At 44.8% G+C, this 26,007-nt stretch overlaps 1 protein-coding gene across 1 annotated transcript in view; it reads right to left on the reverse strand.

Annotated features, from left to right (window-relative positions):
- The window catches only part of fam49bb (family with sequence similarity 49 member Bb), a 92,766-nt gene that overhangs the window by 46,218 nt on the left and 20,541 nt on the right, over positions 1–26,007 (reverse strand). The window contains exon 2 of the mRNA XM_083650636.1: positions 10,426–10,523. The gene's annotated coding sequence lies outside the window, so the exon portion shown is untranslated. The remainder of the gene's footprint in view (positions 1–10,425; positions 10,524–26,007) is intronic.

Genomic DNA, 26,007 nt, shown 5'->3' on the forward strand with positions numbered 1-26,007 from the left:
AGTGAGACGTTCAGCAGCTTAATCCACTCAATATTACCCTAACTGGATTTAAGGGTGGGGCACAGCAGAGTACGCAGAGGTTTTGGCTGATGGGTTTCAGCAGAAGAGTAGCAGCATTTTCATTCAGAAAGAGAGGAGTGCCATCTGGAGGATGAAAACAGTTGTGTATAAAAAGGCATGCATGAGGAGGGAGACCACTCCCAAACTCTTACCATGCTGGATTCAGGTATGCTCAGGTTTAAAATCACAAGTCAATTTAGGGATTCATGTTGACAGCAACAGGCACCGTGATGTTCCTTAAGAGTACATCCAGATTCCTGCTTATGCATATAAACCATAACAGACCAATTCAGTCATTTGTTACAAGCTATGCTATTAACTTCTTGGTAACTTCTCACTACTCCTTTAGGGATGGGTGAAATATGATTTTAATTTGTATTTCATAAGGGCATGGGTGTTTCAAAATTATGCAGTGGAAACCATTTTCACCTTAATATATTATGAATATTTAAGTCTGCTAGATAGAGAACATTTGCGTGTGGTTTGACATCCTTTAATCAGCACAACTGTCTTATTTTCATTTTTAAATCCTAAAAAACATCCTACTCTAGGGATGCACCGATATGAAAATCTTGGCCGATACCGATAACCAATATTAACATTGCTGTTATGGCCGAGGCGATTACCAATTTCTATAATAATCAAATTTTATACATACTGAAAAACCCATGTAAACAATGTGAATTTGATTTCATTTTCTTTATTTCCAAAACATTTGGAAAAACCCATAAATCAGGGATTTACCGCATTGTTACCTCTCAATGTGTTAACTCATTCACTGCCAATATCTGACTGGCATTTTTGGCACAGGCCAAGTATTTCCATAATGTTTGGTCATCTTTCAAGACCCACAGTAAATTCTGTACTAGGACTACAGTGATGTCCAATACCTCGAAATGAAGATCTAAGTCTCTACTTTCATCCCCAAAAAGAAAGTTAGCTTTTAGCATGTTCTGTACTCTACTTATAACCCTTTTTATACACCCCATGTTCACCAAAAAAGCCTGTCTGGGAAGAGAAAAGGGAGAAAAAAGCATTTTTGTAAAAGGGCACAATCTCAGGCATAACTCACTCTCAATTCTTTTATTTTGAACTGTATTGACATCAGACATGTAAATATTATTCGTTAGGACACAAATGACAAAAAAAAAAATATATATATATATATATATATATACACACATGAAGTGCTTTTTTTTTACATTCAACAATACAGTTTACTCGGTGTGAGTGTGCAGACAGACAGACAGACAGACACACCGACAGACAGACAGACAGACAGACACACACACACACACACACACACACACACACACACACACACACACACACACACACACGATCCCCCTTTTAGATTTCTAACCCAACATAGGATAAGCAATAACCACGCCCTGTGGCGCTGGGATTGGCCAGGAGCAACACTGGAGGGCACGCAGCCCAGCGATTTCATGAACCGACTGAAGAGCTCTTGAGAAGGACAGCGGGCTGCTGTGAGTGCCTTCTGCCCGCTGCTGCCTAGCTGTTCCTGTGTTTATTTTTGATTTGTTCTGGTCCTCGTCCTCGTCCCTGTCATATCAACTCTGCTATTTGATCGTTCCCGTTTTCCCCTGGCTATTCAACACGTCCTCACCGCCCTCGCAAACTGATCGATCATTTCCTCATTCCTCCGATGATCAAACACATCTCTTGATTACTTTCTCCCGTTTTCTCATGGCTGGCACAGAGGAAGGCGACTCCAGCTCGTGCAGCGCGCCGAGGGCGTTTCAATGTAGTTTCTCCTGTCTGCACAAGGAAGCGTTACCCGTTTTGCTGCTTTTCCTCTCGCTCAATTTCAAAACAACAGCTGCGGTATGTGTTTGATCGCGTGCTGTCGGCTACCCTTTGAAGGCAGGGACCTGTGTCTGTGTGACAGGCTGGGCAAGTGTTTGCTGCAGGCGCTGCACCAATAAAAACAAAAACACGTCAAACACGTCCTTGGCGGGGAAGGCCATTGCTGATAACACGTCAAAGACGTCTTTGGCGGTGAATGAGTTAATACCGATAACTGATATTGACATTGCTCATCGGACCGATGCAAAGAAATTACTAACATCGGCCAATACCGATATGATTGTCGATATATCGTGCATCCCTAGCCTACTCCTACCTCGCATTGCCTACTCCTACCTCACACATCTACAAACAGAAACATAGCCTACCCCTACCTCGCACACATGTACAAACAGAAACATAGCCTACTCCTACCTCACACATGTACAAACAGAAACATAGCCTACCCCTACCTCGCACATGTACAAACAGAAACATAGCCTACTCCTACCTCGCATTGCCTACTCCTACCTCACACATGTACAAACAGAAACATAGCCTACTCCTACCTCACACATGTACAAACAGAAACATAGCCTACCCCTACCTCGCACATGTACAAACAGAAACATAGCCTACTCCTACCTCGCATTGCCTACTCCTACCTCACACATGTACAAACAGAAACATAGCCTACTCCTACCTCGCACATGTACAAACAGAAACATAGCCTACCCCTACCTCACACATCTACAAACAGAAACATAGCCTACTCCTACCTCACACATCTACAAACAGAAACATAGCCTACCCCTACCTCGCACACATGTACAAACAGAAACATAGCCTACTCCTACCTCGCACATGTACAAACAGAAACATAGCCTACTCCTACCTCGCACATGTACAAACAGAAACATAGCCTACTCCTACCTCGCACATCTACAAACAGAAACATAGCCTACTCCTACCTCACACATCTACAAACAGAAACATAGCCTACCCCTACCTCGCACACATGTAAAAACAGAAACATAGCCTACTCCTACCTCGCACATGTACAAACAGAAACATAGCCTACCCCTACCTCGCACATGTACAAACAGAAACATAGCCTACCCCTACCTCGCACATGTACAAACAGAAACATAGCCTACCCCTACCTCGCACATGTACAAACAGAAACATAGCCTACCCCTACCTCGCACATGTATAAACAGAAACATAGCCTACTTCTACCTCGCACATGTATAAACAGAAACATAGCCTACTCCTACCTCACACATCTACAAACAGAAACATAGCCTACTTCTACCTCGCACATGTATAAACAGAAACATAGCCTACTCCTACCTCACACATCTACAAACAGAAACATAGCCTACTCCTACCTCCCACATCTACAAACAGAAACATAGCCTACTCCTACCTCACACATCTACAAATAGAAACATAGCCTACTCCTACCTCACACATCTACAAACAGAAACATAGCCTACTCCTACCTCCCACATCTACAAACAGAAACATATCCTACTCCTACCTCGCACATCTACAAACAGAAACATAGCCTACTCCTACCTCCCACATCTACAAACAGAAACATATCCTACTCCTACCTCGCACATCTACAAACAGAAACATAGCCTACTCCTACCTCCCACATCTACAAACAGAAACATAGCCTACTTCTACCTCCCACATCTACAAACAGAAACATAGCCTACTCCTACCTCCCACATCTACAAACAGAAAGTTGTAACATCATTGCATGCCATGCAGTTATTTCGATTTTTCAATTAGTCGTTTTGAAACACTGCTTTCAGCAGCCACAATGAAGGGAACTCTCATTTATGAGAAAACTCTACAGCAGAAGTTAAACAGAATATGATTTTTGACCATCCACACATCAGTTCCCCTGGTTGAGTTGGAGTAACAAAAACTGAACCAAAAGCACCACCTAGTGTTCATTTACAGCCACTTCAGGGGAGGGAAGGGTTCATTTGGTAAATCAACTGACAACATTCAAATGACATTCCTGCAGACCGAATGATAATTGCATGTTTCAGCTCAGCAGGCAGCTGTCTAGCATGTAGCATGTAGGCCATAACAGACTGTGGTGCTACTCAAGGGAAGCCGGGCAGGACAGCGTGTCGGCCCTCCAGTGCATAAATAATAGATAACCAAGGAGAAGATGGGAGCTTTTAGCTGACATAACAAAACACTCTGCATATTACACTCCCTCAGTCATATCATCTCCAATTACCTATTCAGTGTGTGAGCGTCTCCCATATGCTGAGTCAAGAGCAGTGTAACTGATATTTAACACTTTCGGCAAGCCCTCGGCTCTCACAGCTAAACTGATTAAACATCATCAAGAGCAACTAATGCTATTACTGATGTTTATTTTGTATTATGGCTAATTGATAGCTTAGCAATTGCTGGTATGGTGAAATAGCAGCCTAGTGGACAGAGCAGGAAGTTAAGGAGTGCCTGATTTGAATGATAAACATTATAAAAAGTGAGTACCATTTTCAGCGCAGGCTCCATCAGTTAAGGTACTGCAGTTCTCCACCAGTTGAGGGCAGTATTGAGTCACCTATAGTCACAGTAGCAGGTGAGCCAAGAAAAGCTTCACCTCAGGCTACTACCACACCTCCCCCTGGCTTAGTGAGGATAAGCCATCCTGTATATTCACACAAAGCCCAGCCTGCTGCAGTAACTCCCCTCCATTCTCCATTTATAATGCAACACTTTGACCGTTCTCTTGTCCTGGCAAGGGGCAGGTACTGCAAGCTCACCAAAATAGTTTGCCGTTCGGGCTAAGCTGCTGGATTTGAGTCTTAGTCGGCATTAGCAGGTAAACACACGACAGATCTCAGGGGTCTACACTGACTTAGTGAGCCTATAATATGAACCAACTGCTTAGCTGTCAAAAACGCAGAGCAGTCATGTAACACTGAGCATTCCAAGGTGATGGCTAAGCCAGTGGTTTGATAGCTGTGTGTCATGGTAACCGTCTCCAAGGAAACAGGGAGGAAAATACAAACAGGGATGGGCAGACATGCAAGCAGAGGGAAGTTGTGTAGTTGTAGTAGTTGGGGCTGGTTGTAGACAGATGAAATAATAGTTGCCTTTACAGTCTGGGAGAAATATTAAAAGGAAAGCAAGAACAAAACAAGTCTACACTAAAATATATTGGCCTAAAATGAGGGTGAGTCCCGAGAACAAACAAAAAGGGACTACTGCTCTGTGGTCAACAGTACAAAGTAACTGACTATTAACCAAAATGAAAAACATGTCAAAAACTAAACTAAAACTGGTGGTTTCATGGCTTCTAGCTCTCCTGTTGCAGGGATGGCAGGTAGTGACCCTGTGCCCTGAACTTACATAAACACATCATCAGCCTTGGGGAACAGGAAGTGGGAGCACCTACATTACTCAACTCCTTTTTATGGCCCACAATGCAGTTCATTTCCTGAGCCGGCATTACACATTCACCCACAGCATGGCACATCAAGACTATAATAGGCATAGGTGCACCACAGGCAGCCTCATATAATGACATGTCTGGAGCAGTGTGCTCAAACGGGTTAGGAATACCCGAGAAACAACGCTAACATTCAATGCTGCTTATGAATGAATTTTATTTGACAGAATGTTAAAATACATAATGATTAGAAGCCCTTAGGTCACAACCATACACATACAGTATATTCACCTCATGTAGAAGAGACAGTCTGGCTTGAGAGACAAACAGGAAGTGTAAACACAATCGGAAGCGCTGACTGTGTTTACACTTCCTGTGACTCATAAACCTAGTCTGACTCGTTATGTGAGTCAAACTATGTTTGACTCACATAACGAGTCAGACTAGTTTGAGCAGGTAAAACAGCCAGCGTTTTGAACAGGAAGTCGTGACACAATGGGTCAAGTGGGCGGGGCTGCATAAGGTGAATAAAATTGTCAAGGAATTTTCACACACAAAGTCCAGGAGACTTATTTCCATGGTGGCTGTTGTTTGTAAAAACAATCAATGGTTAGACTCAGCACAGCACGAGCCATTCAAGACATCGAAAACAACAACATCAACAACACATACGTATGTTCAAACCTATATGAGACAAGCCTAGTATAAATAATAAATGATCTTTTAACGTACCTGGTTACATGTCTAATGTATATCAATCAAATAAACTTCTTGCATTAAATCCCCCCAGGGATGGCGCTACACCGGGGCTAGGGGGGGGCTATAGCCACCTCTCAAATCTGCCTAGCACCAGTTAAGCCCCCTCAATCATTAAGTTTTTTTTTTTTTTTTTTTTTACAAATATGTAAAGTTAATAACCAGCCATTCTTACCATGCCTTAACCTAACCAATCATCACTCCCCATGATTAAACCTAACCAATCATCACTCCCCGTGCCAAAACCAAATCCAATCAGAGGCAGAGTAGGCTGGGTCATGCCTTTGCTGTACTGGGAAAAAAAATGTTTTGCATAGCTAACCCTGATGCTGAGGGAACATAGGGCTGAGCCCCACCATGGGATGCCCCAGTCCTTAAGTCTTTCACCATTAGCAAGTGGAAGACGTTTTTGTCATTGCCTTGTGATCACTTGTAGGCTTTATTTTTATATTTGGCCAAATTCAATTAAAAACAACATTTATTTAGAATGTGCTGTGTGCCATATCTGCTTTTATTGAAAAACAAATAGAACTTCATCAACGCCATGAAAATCGACAATTTCTTAGCACCCCCACATGTTGGGCAAGCCTCCCCCCAGCACCCCCACCCCCCCTTTAGAAAAATCCTGGAGCCGTGTTTGAATCCCAAAAATCTTACGATGTGTGCAAATCCTTGCTAGGATGATGACAGCATGTTTGTATCTCCAGTGTATGTAAGAGGAATTCCAGTCAACCAACAAAACCCTATTCTGTCCTACATCTGGAACTATAAGAACCATAGAATTTTGAAAATTCGCTTGCAAAAACCCAAGTCTGAAGGAGGACTTGCCTTACCAGTGTTTAGACACTACTACTGGGCTGCCAATGTTAAGCCTTTGGCATAGTCTTTGCGCCCAGCCAAGCGCATAGGGCGAGCGGCGATTTTAACGTCATCGCACAGGGCATGTCGGGGGGCCTGAGCGCGATTTTTCTAGCAGCGCGTCGGGTTTTGGCAGATTGTCAACATGGACGCTTTTGAGGGAAGACTGTCAGAACAAGTCCGCCTCTACCCGCCTCTACACAACACGGAGAGACCACAAGGACCAGCAGAAGTCCACCAATTCCTGGCGAGAAATCGCCAGCACACTCGTGCAGGAAGAAATGGAAGAATTGCAGGGATCGCTTTGTTAAAGCAAAGAAAGCGCAACAGAAAGAAAGTGGGGATCCTGGTGGGCTGAAACCTGTGCCACTCATCCTAGTGGAACTGGAATGGCTTTGCAGTTTTGTCAAACATCGCATGACGGACAGCAACTTCGATTTGGAGGTAAGCTACTTTTCCCCCACATTGAATCAACGAGCTGCGCACTGACTATGTTCTGTTTTGGCCCGCGCAGAGTGCGCGCGCCCTCCGCGGAGCCCCACCTCCAGCGCGTGCGCGAAGAGTATGCCAGACGCTTTAGGGCTCTAATGTTTTGGCAGCAAGGGACTCCTGCTAATTTAAATTTCCCGGGGGCCCCCTGTGGCTCAAAATGGAGGCCAGCTCTATTGCAAACTCCTCCTTGCCAGCCATGTTATTTTCCAAGCTAGCTAGAGAGGCCTGGGTCTTTACAAAATGTAAGCTTCATTGCGAAAAACTCTGTCAGAATAACTCTGTCAGAATTTTAAAGCAAGTTGGGAGTGTTTTGAGTCACCGAATGTTTGTGTCCACACACCAATTTGTTTCAATCACTCTTTTTTATCTGCATGGTCAGACAAACGTCCATGCCTGGAGTGAGAAGGGGCTGGTTTCCATCAGAGACATATACACAGATGGCCATTTTACATCCTTTGATCTGCTGAAGAGGAAAATTGAGTTATCTGGCACACACTGGTTCAGATACCTGCAAGGCAGAAATTATGTTTGCTCCAAGATTCATACCTTTGAAGCGCTCCCAAATCAACATGCTTTTTTTGATGTTCTGCTGAGCCCTACTCACTCCAAGCATCTTATCTCTAGATTTGTCTGTTTGACAACTGCACCACAGCCTCTACTGAGAGGATTAGAGAAGCATGGCAGGGGGAACTTGGTATTGATTTATCTGACATTATATTGGAAAGGAGTCCGTCTGTGGTACAACTCTGCTCAGTTCATAGCAGACATCAGCTGATTCAATTTAAAGTTGCTCATCGTCTTCATTATTCCAAGCATAAGTTACACAAGTTATTCCCTTCCATCTCATCACTGTGTGACAGGTGTCAAGTGTCAGAGGGCACACTATCTCATGCCTTCTGGTTCTGCTCTTCACTAACGGGATTCTGGGCCAAAATATTTGATTGGTACTCTAAGGCAGTGGTCCTCAAAGTGGGGTCCGGGGACCACCAGGAATCCTTGAGGAGGTTGCAGGGGGTCCCCAGCAAAAGGGGGATAATTTATTTTCACTATAATTCCATCCATAGTAACACAATGACAGAATGTATGGCAATTTTGGTCATGGGTTTCATACACATTCTGTAATAAAACATCTAAAAGCAAAAACCGTATCAGATGGGGGCAAAGTCTTATCAAATGGGGGGTCCGTGGTCTAATTTGTGTCAGTTTAGGGGTCCTTGATGTGAAACAGTTTGAGAACCACTAGTCTAAGGCCTACAAAATAGCCCTCCAGCGGGAGCTTCACCTGTAGGACGTAGCACATGGGAGGATCACGCTATTCCCACCAGTTCCTTTCCACCCCGACCAGGCGCCCCGACCAACCAGAGGAGGCACTAGTGCAGCGACCAGGACACATCCCCCCAAATCCAGCTTCCCACCCGCAGGCACAGCCAATCATGCCTGTATGGACGCCCGACCAAGCCGGAGGTAACACGTGGATACAAACCTGCAACTGTTGGTAGGCAGGGAATCTACCGCTACACTACCCGGACTTCTTTTTTTTCTTTTTTTTTTTTTTCGGTCCATTCCCCTTCATATTTTTCCTTTCTTAAAAATAGACACTGTGGGGCAGGATTTGGTTCTAGGCCAGCAGTGACACACAGGGGACTACAGAGAGGGTTCTCCGGCTGTGTTCACACTGCAACTGAAGATTAGTCTTCCCTTCATATGTGACAGACAGTGGTAGCATTAACCAAATATTTTGTCTTTTTTTTAAACAATGACAAAGAAATCTGAAGGCTGTCTGTCATTCAAGATTGAAGATTTCTATTTACGCACGTGTGAAATTCTTATGCGGTGGGCTCCATTACAGACCAGGTGCAGTACGTAAACAGTGCAAAATCACAGCAAAAACAAATAGGGCACAAAAACACAGCTAGCAACAAATAGACAATAAGGCAACAGTTAAATAGGGCAAACAATGTACATTTTCATTGTGTGAAAAGTGTCATTTTAACACTGGTAATAATAGATTATGACTAGATTATAGATTAGTATTAGATTATGTCAAAATGAGAGACAATGAGAAAGTCTAACGCAACCTCTGGCCACAGAGCTGATGTTTTCAACTCATTGTGAACAGCAAAGGCAGGCAGATTATGTTCAAGTCCCATTTTGTGCTCAGATCTGCTTTTGTGTTTTGTTTGAACAGTTCTCATTGGTGTTTGAAAAGTGAGTGGCCCATATCCAACATCAGTATGAGAAGTGACCCACATGTGAAAAGTGAGTGGCCCATATCAACATCAGTATGAGAAGCGACCCACATGTGAAAAGTGAGTGGCCCATATCCAACATCAGTATGAGAAGTGACCCACATGTGAAAAGTGAGTGGCCCATATCAACATCAGTATGAGAAGTGACCCACATGTGAAAAGTGAGTGGCCCATATCAACATCAGTATGAGAAGCGACCCACATGTGAAAAGTGAGTGGCCCATATCCAACATCAGTATGAGAAGTGACCCACATGTGAAAAGTGAGTGGCCCATATCCAACATCAGGATGAGAAGTCCAACATCAGTATGAGAAGCGACCCACATGTGAAAAGTGAGTGGCCCATATCAACATCAGTATGAGAAGCGACCCACATGTGAAAAGTGAGTGGCCCATATCAACATCAGTATGAGAAGCGACCCACATGTGCAACTGAACAACAAATGAAGTCATATTTGCAAGACTACCGGTACATCAAGGAAGCTCAGGTGAAATTATGATCCAAGTGTTTATTTTAAGGAATATTTGCAGTGGAGGTCACACACACACACACACACACACACACACACACACACACACACACACACACACACACACACACACACACACACACACACATACATACAAATGAAGAATATACAGTAAAAAGACATGCCAGTTGAAAACTTTATTTTCTTCCAGTGTGCAGCATCAGGAGGGGGGGAAAACACTACTCTCTCCAGTCTGAGCCCACCAAACAGATAAGACCCGTGAGTGAGCAGCAGTACTTACCAGCAGTGGAGCTGTGTGACTGTCAGTGAGGAGGGGCAGCAGGGAGGCCCGGCCTGGCAGGTGGCCCCAGGTCACAGTCCTCCAGCAGAGGTCAGCCTCTGAAACACAGGAACACACCACCACACATCAGGCTCACCACAGAGCTAACGATCTAGGGCCTGACTCATACAGTTGTGGGAGGGAACCAATGTAAACACCGACAACTGAAGAGAAAAATGTGCAATATCCAGCACAGGCCTATCTGCCAAAAACAAGTTATTTTTGTGGTATCATTTAACAACATGATCCTTGTGAACCTTTTCTAGATTAAGTTTTCCAACAAAATTTCTGAAAACATTCTGGAAATTCACTTAGAATTGCCATTTCCTCGCAAAAAATATATTGCATGTTAAAATTGAATATCCGAAATATATCTATTAATCCAATATTGTGCTGAAAATTCGTTTTGTGCATTTTCAATGGAAAAAATCTGCAATCATATTGGTACGGGCCGATGTTAGTCATTTTTTTATATATCAGCATAAGCCCAATGTTGGTTATTGGTATTGGCCAAAATTTTCAAATTGAGAGGAAACAATTCTGTAAATCTATGATTTATTGGCTTTTCCAAATTCATAGTGTTTCCATGTTTTTTCCAGTATGTACAACATTTTATTATCATAGATATCAACATCTGTAAATATCAGTTATCAGCCATAACAGCAATGTTAATATTGAAATTTTCATATCGGTGCATCCCTAGCCAGTACTAAAATAATAACATTGGCAGCACACCAATATACTGGTGACTCTCTAAACAAACTTCATAGAACACACACACATATATCATATTTTAGTTCCCTTTTCTACTGGTTTATTATACCTGAAATCACACAAATGGGCATGTAACATTAGCAGAGTGGCTACAGGAAGCATGTTGAGTATGCAGTAACCGAACAGTGCTTCTTGGGGCCTACCTTCCTTGTGTAACTTGGGCTAATTGCGGAGCTCTGATAAAACATGGAACAACACAAGCACATAAAAAACACCACTTCCTATTGTGCAACACTTCCTCTGATTCTGTGTGCACTTCGGGTTTTCTAAAGAGCCTGCTTCCTCCTGTAGGGTTACAAATGAATCCAGTTCACATTTAGACCATTTATTCAGGGAAATCTTATGAAATAGACTGTGAGACCATTAGTACTGCATTGCCCTGATTGAGAGCACAGGCTCAGTAGGCTGTGAGACCATTAGTACTGCATTGCTCTGATTGAGAGTACAGGCTCAGTAGACTGAGACCATTAGTACTGCATTGCCCTGATTGAGAGTACAGGCTCAGTAGACTGTGAGACCATTAGTACTGCATTGCCCTGATTGAGAGTACAGGCTCAGTAGGCTGTGAGACCATTAGTACTGCATTGCCCTGATTGAGAGTACAGGCTCAGTAGACTGAGACCATTAGTACTGCATTGCCCTGATTGAGAGTACAGGCTCAGTAGGCTGTGAGACCATTAGTACTACATTGCCCTGATTCAGAGTACAGGCTCAGTAGACTGTGATACCATCAGTACTGCATTGCCCTGATTGAGAGTACAGGCTCAGTAGACTGTGAGACCATTAGTACTGCATTGCCCTGATTCAGAGTACAGGCTCAGTAGACTGTGATACCATCAGTACTGCATTGCCCTGATTGAGAGTACAGGCTCAGTAGACTGTGATACCATCAGTACTGCATTGCCCTGATTGAGAGTACAGGCTCAGTAGACTGAGACCATTAGTACTGCATTGCCCTGATTGAGAGTACAGGCTCAGTAGACTGTGAGACCATTAGTACTGCATTGCCCTGATTCAGAGTACAGCCTCAGTAGACTGTGATACCATCAGTACTGCATTGCCCTGATTGAGAGTACAGGCTCAGTAGACTGTGAGACCATTAGTACTGCATTGCCCTGATTGAGAGTACAGGCTCAGTAGACTGTGAGACCATTAGTACTGCATTGCCCTGATTGAGAGTACAGGCTCAGTAGGCTGTGAGACCATTAGTACTGCATTGCCCTGATTGAGAGCACAGGCTCAGTAGACTGTGAGACCATTAGTACTGCATTGCTCTGATTGAGAGTACAGGCTCAGTAGACTGAGACCATTAGTACTACATTGCCCTGATTCAGAGTACAGGCTCAGTAGGCTGTGAGACCATTAGTACTGCATTGCCCTGATTCAGAGTACAGGCTCAGTAGGCTGTGAGACCATTAGTACTGCATTGCCCTGATTGAGAGTACAGGCTCAGTAGGCTGTGAGACCATTAGTACTACATTGCCCTGATTCAGAGTACAGGCTCAGTAGACTGTGATACCATCAGTACTGCATTGCCCTGATTGAGAGTACAGGCTCAGTAGACTGTGAGACCATTAGTACTGCATTGCCCTGATTCAGAGTACAGGCTCAGTAGACTGTGATACCATCAGTACTGCATTGCCCTGATTGAGAGTACAGGCTCAGTAGACTGTGATACCATCAGTACTGCATTGCCCTGATTGAGAGTACAGGCTCAGTAGACTGAGACCATTAGTACTGCATTGCCCTGATTGAGAGTACAGGCTCAGTAGACTGTGAGACCATTAGTACTGCATTGCCCTGATTGAGAGTACAGGCTCAGTAGACTGAGACCATTAGTACTGCATTGCCCTGATTGAGAGTACAGGCTCAGTAGGCTGTGAGACCATTAGTACTACATTGCCCTGATTCAGAGTACAGGCTCAGTAGACTGAGACCATTAGTACTGCATTGCCCTGATTGAGAGTACAGGCTCAGTAGACTGTGATACCATCAGTACTGCATTGCCCTGATTGAGAGTACAGGCTCAGTAGGCTGTGAGACCATTAGTACTGCATTGCCCTGATTGAGAGTACAGGCTCAGTAGACTGAGACCATTAGTACTGCATTGCCCTGATTGAGAGTACAGGCTCAGTAGGCTGTGAGACCATTAGTACTACATTGCCCTGATTCAGAGTACAGGCTCAGTAGACTGTGATACCATCAGTACTGCATTGCCCTGATTGAGAGTACAGGCTCAGTAGACTGTGAGACCATTAGTACTGCATTGCCCTGATTCAGAGTACAGGCTCAGTAGACTGTGATACCATCAGTACTGCATTGCCCTGATTGAGAGTACAGGCTCAGTAGACTGTGATACCATCAGTACTGCATTGCCCTGATTGAGAGTACAGGCTCAGTAGACTGAGACCATTAGTACTGCATTGCCCTGATTGAGAGTACAGGCTCAGTAGACTGTGAGACCATTAGTACTGCATTGCCCTGATTGAGAGTACAGGCTCAGTAGACTGAGACCATTAGTACTGCATTGCCCTGATTGAGAGTACAGGCTCAGTAGGCTGTGAGACCATTAGTACTACATTGCCCTGATTCAGAGTACAGGCTCAGTAGACTGTGATACCATCAGTACTACATTGCCCTGATTCAGAGTACAGGCTCAGTAGACTGTGATACCATCAGTACTGCATTGCCCTGATTGAGAGTACAGGCTCAGTAGACTGTGAGACCATTAGTACTGCATTGCCCTGATTCAGAGTACAGGCTCAGTAGGCTGTGAGACCATTAGTACTGCATTGCCCTGATTGAGAGTACAGGCTCAGTAGGCTGTGAGACCATCAGTACTACCAAGGCACTTCCCTCTCTTCACCAGCCTGCACACAAATGCATTGCAGTCTCATAAGAGTAGTGGCAGTCAGTCATGCAGGATCACACATCACGCCCTGAAACTTTAAACTCATGACAACAGTAGGAGCTGTGGGAGGACACACACACGCGCACTCACACACACAGGCGCACACACACACACACACACACACACACACCCACACGGCAAACTGTCAACATTACGTATCGAATGAGACACTGAGAAAAGAAAAAGACAACTTCCAAAAAAAGAGAGAGACTCAGTATAGAGAGATGGATGCTGAAATGAAAGTTATTTGTGATGTGGCGTGGCGACAGACTGTGACTTGAGTTCAGTGTAGGAAATGTACCAGGGGCAAAAGGGCAAAAATGTCCCAAGAAATCTCTGAATGCCCCTAACAATAACAAGTGATCGAGGGGAGAAAATTGCCCTCCAGATTTTGATCATTTTATTTTCATTCAATTCATTTAATTTCCATTTCCATCTCTAACACACACACACACACACACACACACACACAGCACGTGGTTACCAGAAGAAGACGACAAAGAACACATGCACACAGCGCTGTTGTTCACACTACACAACTTATGAACTAAAACAATAAACTGACCCCAAAATGTTGTAAAAAACAAGTCAAAGTATTGTGAATCATCGTATTGAGTCATGAGTTGAGTGCATACATCCCACCTGCCAGACTGCCACCTGAGTTTAATTTAATTCATAATTAATTTAATTTGGCCAAATCTACAGCACTGTCACCCACCCTGCAGCTCACATAATATGCAGCTCCGCTGCTGCATGGCCTCGCCTGCTCTATTGGCATGCGCAGCGCCCATTTGCCCAACTTTGCATCACTGATGACATCACTCACTGTCACTGATGACAATGTTTGTGACATCATCAGTGATGTCACAATTGATGTCACAATGCCTATGACATCATCAGTGATGTCATAAGATGAGGTTGCTCTTATGACATCATCAGTGGGAAAATTGAAACCGAGAACACAGAGATTGCCCACTTGCCCTGTATGTATGTGTATATACACTTATGTATGTGTATATACAGTATATATATATATATATATATATATATATATATATATATATATATATATATATATATACACATACATACATATATATATACTAGGGATGTAACGATAACTGGTTTTAATGATAACCTTGATCAAATTATTTACGATAACCGTACCGTTTCAAATTTTCATTATCATTAAAACCATGGTACCGTGATTACCATGGTACCGTGAGTACAGTGCTTTGAAAAACATGGTAAATACTGTCCATCATCAACCAAAGTTGGCAACAGTCTGCAAACGTGCAGCCTTTGAGAAATGATTTCAGTGAGTGTATCAATCCTTTTTGGGTCTGAGTTTTCAATATAAAACGTAAAATGATTTCAGTGAGTCTCTCAGTACTTTTTGAACATTTTCAGCACTTTTTTACGAATACCGTGATAATAAAATAACCGTGATAATTTTGGTCACGATAATCGTGATGTGAAATTTTCATCTCTAAATATAAATATATATATATATATACACACACACACACACACACACACACACACAAATAAATAAAGATAGACAGATGTGAATTAGGGGTGACAGTTTTCTCTATGGCAGGCAGCCTCAGTTTTTCATTCAGGCCCAGAAGACGAGAGATTGATTCTTACAGCTAAATTGCTGGAGGACAGATGACAACTGATTTCTTCTTTGGGGTAGCTGCAATTAAATTTTTGGGGCCGGTGTGCAGCATGCACAGCAGGGCCCCTACATTCGACTCTGTCACCCAGACCATTTGAGCACGGATTCAATGTCTTTCCACACTCCCAGCATGCATTTCGGCATAAGCAGAGGCAGAACGCAGCAGAGAAGACGCCATAAGCTCCGGAAAGTTTTTTACAATTTAAAGTTTTATTTCATCACTAAATTAATTTCTGATGACTTTTGATGCCTACAAGCAGGGTAGTAGGTTTCAATAAGTGCCACTTTACGAACATTTATGGCGAAAAATGGCAAAAAGTTCCAGAGCACAATTGGCTGCATCTACATCAGCTGAGCTTTTTATTTGTGTAGTACTGCAGGCGGCCTCTGCGCTGGTAATGCGCAATACCCTCAAGAACGCATCGTCTCAAACTGCCAACAGCGTCATGTGTGCTTGTGACCTAGCAAGTTAATTCTTCCAAGAACAACTAGCAAGAACGTTCTCCCCAAGAACACAAGAACAAGAATGCATTCTTGGTATTGAGAAACGGCCCAGGTATACTGTGGCTAGCTCGTTACACGGACACGGAGGACGCTGCAGCTCCACACTACTTTTTTGCTCATTACACGGAGGACGCTGCAGCTTGACATGCCACAGTAAGGGTAATGAATATGCTACGTGAACGTTAGCAGGTACTTTAGCCTATGCAGTAGGCTAAGTAATAGGCTATCATCTCATTGTTGCTAGGTATGCCTCCACTATATGCACTCGCGGAGTGGAGACATGAGGAGTCTTTGTTTAGAAAGAGCTGGGGGGAGGGGGGTGCTGGCGAGTGGAGTCCGTAGCAGTTGTATAACATAACACAATAGACAGGCAGTAATTTAAATGAAATCTCCATAACGTTACAGCGTATAATAGCGTATAATAACCAATTGCCCGAACGATTCATTAATATGCTACGTGAACGTTAGCGGTCCATAACGTTACAGCGTATAATAACCAATTGCCCGAACGATTAATTAATATGCTACGTGAACGTTAGCAGTCCATAACGTTACAGCGTATAATAAGCTATTCCCCGAACGATTAATTAATTAATATGCTACGTGAACGTTAGCGGGTACTTTAGCCTATGCAGTAGGATAAGTAATAGGCAATAGGCTACCATGCACCGGCCCTATGCCAGGTTTCCACCTGGCCTTGTTTATTAATTGCTTTTGGGCAACACTCCACTCGACAAGCAGATAGTCTCTCCTCTGGAATGCACCAAAACTACACTGGCAAGCAGATAGTCTCTCCTCTGAAATGCACCAAAACTACACTGGCAAGCAGAGTCTCTCCTCTGAAATGTACCAAAACTACACTGTAGGGGTGCACCGATCAGGTTTTTTGCCCCCGATCACCGATTGCCGATCACCTATGGGAAATATCTGCCCAACCGATCATCGACCGATCACCGATTACCGATCACCGATCACGATATATAAACTTCTCAAAAAAAGTTTGGAAACGTTATTTCGGTCGATTATTTCTCCCCTTTAATAATACCAATTGGCATTGTATTTTATATCGTTGGAAAGCCTGATTAGTGATAGAGCTTTTTTTGATTAAAAAATTATAAATAAATAAATAAATATGAAGAAATATCGGCAATCAGCCGATCGCATATTTGAGGTCAAAATCGGCCGATACAGATTGCTTGCCGATCGATCGGTGCACCCCTACTACACTGGCAAGCAGAGTCTCTCCTCTGAAATGTACCAAAACTACAATGGCAAGCAGGTAGTCTCTCCTCTGAAATGTACCAAAACTACAATGGCAAGCAGGTAGTCTCTCCTCTGAAATCGGGTTGTGCCGATTGCCGATCGGATCGTATATTGCCGACTCAATGGCTGAAATGACGATTGATTTTCCATAGGCGATTTCGATCGCCCCGCCCCCCGTGTGTGGCTGCTCCCTGACAGCAGAGATGTGACGCAGCAGTTTGACTGAGCAGTGTGTGTGTTGATCAGTAACCTGACGCTGCCACATGGATGTTGATCAGACCAGACCATTAACAAATGCTACTAGCCTACTGCATTCAAACATGTTTCTGATGTCCGCAACGAGCCCTGCCACCAAAATCTTTAATTACAAGTCTCCCCGCAGTCGCCCGTCCCCCGATCCATCTCATCTTCTCTTCTCATTCTCCACATGCCACATGCAAAACTACTCTGTGCTCAGCTCCATAAGAGTAACGTTATATGTAGACGTATGCAGGCACAATGACGATAAATAAAACATTGTTAGAAGACCGTAGTTTTGCGCCGCTGTCAGTCAGAGGCTGTAATTAATCGTCCTACGTGTCTGCCATGCAGTGCTGCGGGAAGATGAAACAATCCATAGAGACACTGCATAACGCGTCATCATTCAGAAACCACGCCCAAGACGGGGGAAAACAGAAAGCCCCCCTCCAATCCTGGCGTTCTCCTATGTCACGTGCATGGTTGCGTGTTGCAGAAAAAGATCGTATATACGGAAGATGAACACTCCAACTTACTTCCTTGACAGCTAGATCCACATTTTTATTCTTGCCAATTCTCAATGGCTTCCTTGTTTTGCTCAGGGGTACAAAAAAACTTTAACTGCCGATTTTTTGCATTTGTTGTCTGCGCAGCCCACCACACAACAGCTTTTAGCTATGTTTAATTCAAGGAAAATGACGCTGGTGACGCTGGCCTATTTCATGCAGTGTCTCTATTCCAGTCTGTCCAAACTTAATACCGATCTAATCTCAGTTAGTATGAGAAGCAGGGAAATGTATTATAGTAGCCGATGTGTTTAGAATTGCATTGTCACGTTGTCCAGACAGTCTTGCTTAGTATAGCGTTATATTTGACATGTTTGCTATATTTAAACTGCCATGAGATTTGCGGAGATGACGGTGGAGATGAAAGTCGCTGTGTGGGGGGAGGCTCACTTTTAAAAGTCTGTAGGCTACGTGTGTCTATGTGCTTAATTGGTGCGACAATATCACTGCATCTCATGTTCAGTTTAACATTATTAGTATCTTATCAACGTTACTCAGAGCCGATGGTGAGCAGGCAAGGCAGTGGAGAACGAGAGTGAAAAAAGAGACGGACTGAGACGCAAGCGGCTGCAATCAGACCTTACTAATGAGGCTCAGCTGGCTCACACACACACACACACACACACACACACAGACACACACACGTCTAAATATATAGCAGCAGCATCCATTCACTGACAAATAGTCCAAACTCCACACACTCACTGCTGCACCACACATCTCTCTGCAAGTTGCCATCAGCGTCCACTGACACACACACACACACACTGTCTGCCCACGGGGAGGTACGCGCTTGCGATGACATCGTGCATTGGCAATGTCAAAGGGTGGCGATTGGACGATCTGACTGAGGTCAAGATCGTGCAACTCTACTCTGAAATGTACCAAAACTACACTGGCAAGCAGGTAGTCTCTCCTCTGAAATGGACCAAAACTACACTGGCAAGCAGATAGTCTCTCCTCTGAAATGCACCAAAACTACACTGGCAAGCAGATAGTCTCTCCTCTGAAATGTACCAAAACTACACTGGCAAGCAGATAGTCTCTCCTCTGAAATGCACCAAAACTACACTGGCAAGCAGATAGTCTCTCCTCTGAAATGCACCAAAACTACACTGGCAAGCAGATAGTCTCTCCTCTGAAATGTACCAAAACTACACTGGCAAGCAGATAGTCTCTCCTCTGAAATGCAGCAAAACTACACTGGCAAGCAGAGTCTCTCCTCTGAAATGCACTAAAACTACAAGCAACCCAGAAAGATTGGTCAACCTTGGCCATATTCAAAGGCTGCCACATTAGAGCAATTTTGCTATTAGACGGCAAATAAAAGCAGAAATAGTTCAGGGTAGCAAAGAGAAATGAGAAACTATGCTCACTTTGTAAGTAGGGCTGGTTTAAAAAAATCGATTCTCCGATTTTTTATCGATTTTTATTTTAATCCTCGATTATCGATTCATATGTCCAGAGATCGAAAAAAAAATTATAAACAGGCTAAAATATTATGCTGTGTGTGGTAGTTGAAACATAGTTTCAAGTTGACGTTTATTTATGTTTGTAGTTGAAACAAAAACATAAATACTGTAGGCTACATGAATGGAAATGTTTGATCATTAATATCTACTTTTAGAAATTATATAGGCTGAAATCAAATCACTGCATAATTGTGAAAGTGTCTTTATTGACAGATGAAAAGGCTGTTATTTACCCTTTGTCACCACCTGGTGTAACTAAAACCATTAAAATTGACAACAGGTCTGCAACTTTCTTTCCCCATGTATCTACTTGGCTGGTTGGGGAACCCCTGTGTTACATAACTGGACAGTCATGTAATTCAGGGTACAGCTCAAAAAACACGTTTGGTATCACTAACCAAATCAATATTGAAATTGATCGAATCGGAATCAAATCAAATCAAATCAAATCGAAATTAATCGATTCGCAACCTTGTGAATCTGAATCTAATCGATTCTTGAAATTTGAACCAATACCCAGCTCTATTTGTAAGGTCAATAGGCCAACATCTAACAAAGACTCTTATTTGTTTGGTTTGAATTGACTCCAGCACATGAAGGGGTCAATATGTGAGCCAACATGTGTAGACCAGCCTGCTGCAGCCTAGAGAGCTAGAGAAGCCTAAACATGTGTAGGCCAGCCTGCTGCAGCCTAGAGAGCTAGAGAAGCCTAAACATGTGTAGGCCAGCCTGCTGCAGCCTAGAGAGCTAGAGAAGCCTAAACATGTGTAGGCCAGCCTGCTGCAGCCTAGAGAGCTAGAGAAGCCTAAACATGTGTAGGCCAGCCTGCTGCAGCCTAGAGAGCTAGAGAAGCCTAAACATGTGTAGGCCAGCCTGCTGCAGCCTAGAGAGCTAGAGAAGCCTAAACATGTGTAGACCAGCCTGCTGCAGCCTAGAGAGCTAGAGAAGCCTAAACATGTGTAGGCCAGCCTGCTGCAGCCTAGAGAGCTAGAGAAGCCTAAACATGTGTAGGCCAGCCTGCTGCAGCCTAGAGAGCTAGAGAAGCCTAAACATGTGTAGGCCAGCCTGCTGCAGCCTAGAGAGCTAGAGAAGCCTAAACATGTGTAGGCCAGCCTGCTGCAGCCTAGAGAGCTAGAGGAGCCTAAACATGTGTAGGCCAGCCTGCTGCAGCCTAGAGAGCTAGAGAAGCCTAAACATGTGTAGACCAGCCTGCTGCAGCCTAGAGAGCTAGAGAAGCCTAAACATGTGTAGGCCAGCCTGCTGCAGCCTAGAGAGCTAGAGGAGCCTAAACATGTGTAGGCCAGCCTGCTGCAGCCTAGAGAGCTAGAGAAGCCTAAACATGTGTAGGCCAGCCTGCTGCAGCCTAGAGAGCTAGAGAAGCCTAAACATGTGTAGACCAGCCTGCTGCAGCCTAGAGAGCTAGAGAAGCCTAAACATGTGTAGACCAGCCTGCTGCAGCCTAGAGAGCTAGAGAAGCCTAAACATGTGTAGGCCAGCCTGCTGCAGCCTAGAGAGCTAGAGAAGCCTAAACATGTGTAGGCCAGCCTGCTGCAGCCTAGAGAGCTAGAGAAGCCTAAACATGTGTAGGCCAGCCTGCTGCAGCCTAGAGAGCTAGAGAAGCCTAAACATGTGTAGACCAGCCTGCTGCAGCCTAGAGAGCTAGAGAAGCCTAAACATGTGTAGGCCAGCCTGCTGCAGCCTAGAGAGCTAGAGAAGCCTAAACATGTGTAGACCAGCCTGCTGCAGCCTAGAGAGCTAGAGAAGCCTAAACATGTGTAGGCCAGCCTGCTGCAGCCTAGAGAGCTAGAGAAGCCTAAACATGTGTAGGCCAGCCTGCTGCAGCCTAGAGAGCTAGAGAAGCCTAAACTAGAGAGCTGCAAACCCGAGGGTACCCTCGCGGGCCCCTCGGGCCTGCCAATACGGGCCAAGGCCGGGCTCGTTTTTTCTTTTTTTTTAATTAATAGGTCCGGGCCGGGCCGGGGTCGGGCCGTTTTTCAATAATTAAATAAAATAACGTTGTATTACTCGCTTGATTTTACACAGCAGAGCAGTCAGACAAAGAGGAGGAGCGCACACTGCACAGACACTCGCCTAGCCACAGCCACACACACACAGACACACACACACACCCTCACCGTGACGTTAGTCTGCCACTCCAGTCCACAATCCACCGTTCAGTCAGCATGCTGTCAGCGTAAAAAACAACAACAAAACAAGCCGCGTGTGTCCGTGTCCGTGTCGTGAGAGAGAAATAAGATCGATGGACATAAAACAAAGTTTGCGAGGGGAGAGTTAAACAGTCCCCACTGCAGTAGGGAAAGCTCATTTCAACCTGTTCAAAACGAACCCATCTACCATACATTGTGAGGACACTAATGTGACGTTATTCAATGCAGCTATAAACGGTAAGTCTGCTGTTTTAATTTCGATATATGCTTGAGTGACATAATGTTTCAGTTTGTGGGCATTGTTGCTGTTGGCAATTAAACGATCTAACGTGCTCTTTCTCGAGACAATATGTGTGGATTTTGATGGCCACAGTAGCGTGTGTGAGAGGGGGAGAGAGAGACAGAGAGAAAGCTGCAGTGTTTGTCTTTAGGCAACACAGTCTAGCAACGTTTTGGACCAACGAGTTCAGCGGCATGCACAGAGAGGGAGAGAGAGATGTGTCGTCATATCGTGATATTGATGTCGGGCCTCGCAACGGGCTCGGGCCAATTAATTTCATGACTCATCCAGGCCGGGTCGGGCACGGGCCTGCATGTCACGGGCCGGGGAGGGCTCGGGCCGAGATTTCAGGCCCGCGCAGCTCTCTAGCCTAAACATGTGTAGGCCAGCCTGCTGCAGCCTAGAGAGCTAGAGAAGCCTAAACATGTGTAGACCAGCCTGCTGCAGCCTAGAGAAGCCTAAACATGTGTAGGCCAGCCTGCTGCAGCCTAGAGAGCTAGAGAAGCCTAAACATGTGTAGGCCAGCCTGCTGCAGCCTAGAGAGCTAGAGAAGCCTAAACATGTGTAGGCCAGCCTGCTGCAGCCTAGAGAGCTAGAGAAGCCTAAACATGTGTAGGCCAGCCTGCTGCAGCCTAGAGAGCTAGAGAAGCCTAAACATGTGTAGGCCAGCCTGCTGCAGCCTAGAGAGCTAGAGGAGCCTAAACATGTGTAGACCAGCCTGCTGCAGCCTAGAGAGCTAGAGAAGCCTAAACATGTGTAGACCAGCCTGCTGCAGCCTAGAGAGCTAGAGAAGCCTAAACATGTGTAGACCAGCCTGCTGCAGCCTAGAGAGCTAGAGAAGCCTAAACATGTGTAGGCCAGCCTGCTGCAGCCTAGAGAGCTAGAGAAGCCTAAACATGTGTAGGCCAGCCTGCTGCAGCCTAGAGAGCTAGAGAAGCCTAAACATGTGTAGGCCAGCCTGCTGCAGCCTAGAGAGCTAGAGAAGCCTAAACATGTGTAGGCCAGCCTGCTGCAGCCTAGAGAGCTAGAGAAGCCTAAACATGTGTAGGCCAGCCTGCTGCAGCCTAGAGAGCTAGAGAAGCCTAAACATGTGTAGCCAGCCTGCTGCAGCCTAGAGAGCTAGAGAAGCCTAAACATGTGTAGGCCAGCCTGCTGCAGCCTAGAGAGCTAGAGAAGCCTAAACATGTGTAGGCCAGCCTGCTGCAGCCTAGAGAGCTAGAGAAGCCTAAACATGTGTAGGCCAGCCTGCTGCAGCCTAGAGAGCTAGAGAAGCCTAAACATGTGTAGGCCAGCCTGCTGCAGCTTAGAGAGCTAGAGAAGCCTAAACATGTGTAGGCCAGCCTGCTGCAGCCTAGAGAGCTAGAGAAGCCTAAACATGTGTAGGCCAGCCTGCTGCAGCCTAGAGAGCTAGAGAAGCCTAAACATGTGTAGGCCAGCCTGCTGCAGCCTAGAGAGCTAGAGAAGCCTAAACATGTGTAGGCCAGCCTGCTGCAGCCTAGAGAGCTAGAGGAGCCTAAACATGTGTAGGCCAGCCTGCTGCAGCCTAGAGAGCTAGAGAAGCCTAAACATGTGTAGGCCAGCCTGCTGCAGCCTAGAGAGCTAGAGGAGCCTAAACATGTGTAGGCCAGCCTGCTGCAGCCTAGAGAGCTAGAGAAGCCTAAACATGTGTAGGCCAGCCTGCTGCAGCCTAGAGAGATAGAGAAGCCTAAACATGTGTAGGCCAGCCTGCTGCAGCCTAGAGAGCTAGAGAAGCCTAAACATGTGTTCACTCTGAAGCAGGCCACTGAGTTCATCAATAGGATCTACTCTACTAGGTCAATCAGCTGGCCTTGACCTAATGCTGATAGGCAAGGAGTGGCAAATCACTCAAACACAAAAGGATACATTCTACATGTGGACTTATATCTCACAATTAAATAGGTTGGTGGGGGGTTGGGGGGCCGACCAGTAGGGGCAGAGACGAAGCACTCGAGTCTCAGATACAAATCAGCATACAAATCATGGCGGTATTGGTTTCAACCAAGGGTGCAGCTCTGGTCCCATTCAGTGAAGCCGCTACATGTTAGATCGCCGCTCTGGCGGTTGAATCCAGTATTAGGTCACAAGGCCCGCCTCCCCATGTTAGTGGATGGGAAAATCACAACCGAAATAATCACAGTATACGTCAGATAATTTTTTTCCAAAGGTGGTTTGTATCATTTTAGATAGTCATTATCATGCTAATGCCTGTGCAAGTGGTTCTGATCAGTTTGTTTTTAAGTACCGTAGTTATTTGACATATAAAAAGGGATAAAAATGGATGATTGACAGCTGTGGCAGCCAGTCTCAAGCCGTCATTGGCTGGGCACATTATAGATCTATCGTCATAGACAAGACACACGGCATCATCTGTTATCTAACGCTGCCTGGAGGTCGGGTGGCTCATGGGTTGGCTGTGCTGGCTACCAGACATATCAATGGACCGCAATAAAAAGAACATTGTTTTGAGAAAGGTGCGCGAGGAATCAACGTTGGTTGGGGACTGAAGTAAGTTCAGAAAACATGTGTTTTATGAGTTACTCCAGCTACGTTATAGGTACACAATGGTTTTAACATGCAGGCTAGCAATGGCGTTAGCCGCTTTCGCTAGTCGGCTGTTTTTCATTATTTATCGGCTTAATATAACTTAACAACCGATAACGATAACTGGAATAACACAATAATATACACATATTTTCAGAACTTACCATGTTGTCCAACTGCCAGGAATTGTGTTTTATAACGTTAACTCCCGTCCCGGGTAAGATGGGGCCTAGCTAGTACGTAACCACCAGCCATTAGCTAATCGCTAACAGGTTAGCCGTTAGCGTCACATACAAACAGGTTTTATTTTTGGTATTAAAGCAACAAACGTTGCGGAAACATTAGGCTAATCAACACAGAGATCCGATATTTTTTCCCATGTGAGAGGCTGAGAGCAGCCCTGCTGAAGGCTCCTCTTCCGGGCTGCAGCAGCAGCAGCCCGGGCAATCACCACGGAGGTCTGACACAGGCTGATACAGCTTCAATCTCCGACAACGAAAATCAGATTTTCGTACAGGCGTCATTTTGATAAACTGATCTCATAGTGGGAATCTTCCTGGTTACTTTTGGTGAGACAAAAAATATTACAACTTAAAGTGCCATATTTACAGAGTTAGGGCCTGTGTCCACCTGGCGTCTTTTCCTCAGGTCCAGCGTCTATTTTCAATTGTTTCCAATGGGAGGAGAGCGTATGCGAGCGCACACGGACGTGTAGAGAAAGTGCAGAGCGCCCAGCGTCTTTTTTCAGCGTTTTTGTGCGCCGACTCCCAGCGCTTCCAGCTGAAAATATTTTAACTTTTCAGAAAGACGCTGGTGTCGGCTGCTCCTTTTCTGGTAACTAATCATATGGAAAAACTATCGCAACAGAGACAGAACGGCTCAATTGTGGGAGCAGATCGGCTAGACACTTAATATTTCTGGTGAGTGTTGTGCTTACTGCTTTTAATAGCGTAGCCTACCTGTGTTGTTAGCTTGCTAGCTGTCAGCTATCAAGCTGAACTAACGTTACTTGCAGACTGCTTCCTTGTATATTGTGCGCTGGGATCAGCGTTCCCCAGCGCACTCCCAGCTTTTAACGTCGGAAAAAGAAGCTAGGTGGACACAGGCCCTTAGACTGTATATAAA

Source organism: Poromitra crassiceps, assembly GCF_964638095.1.
Source record: "Poromitra crassiceps genome assembly, chromosome: 2".
Classification (NCBI taxonomy): domain Eukaryota; kingdom Metazoa; phylum Chordata; class Actinopteri; order Beryciformes; family Melamphaidae; genus Poromitra; species Poromitra crassiceps.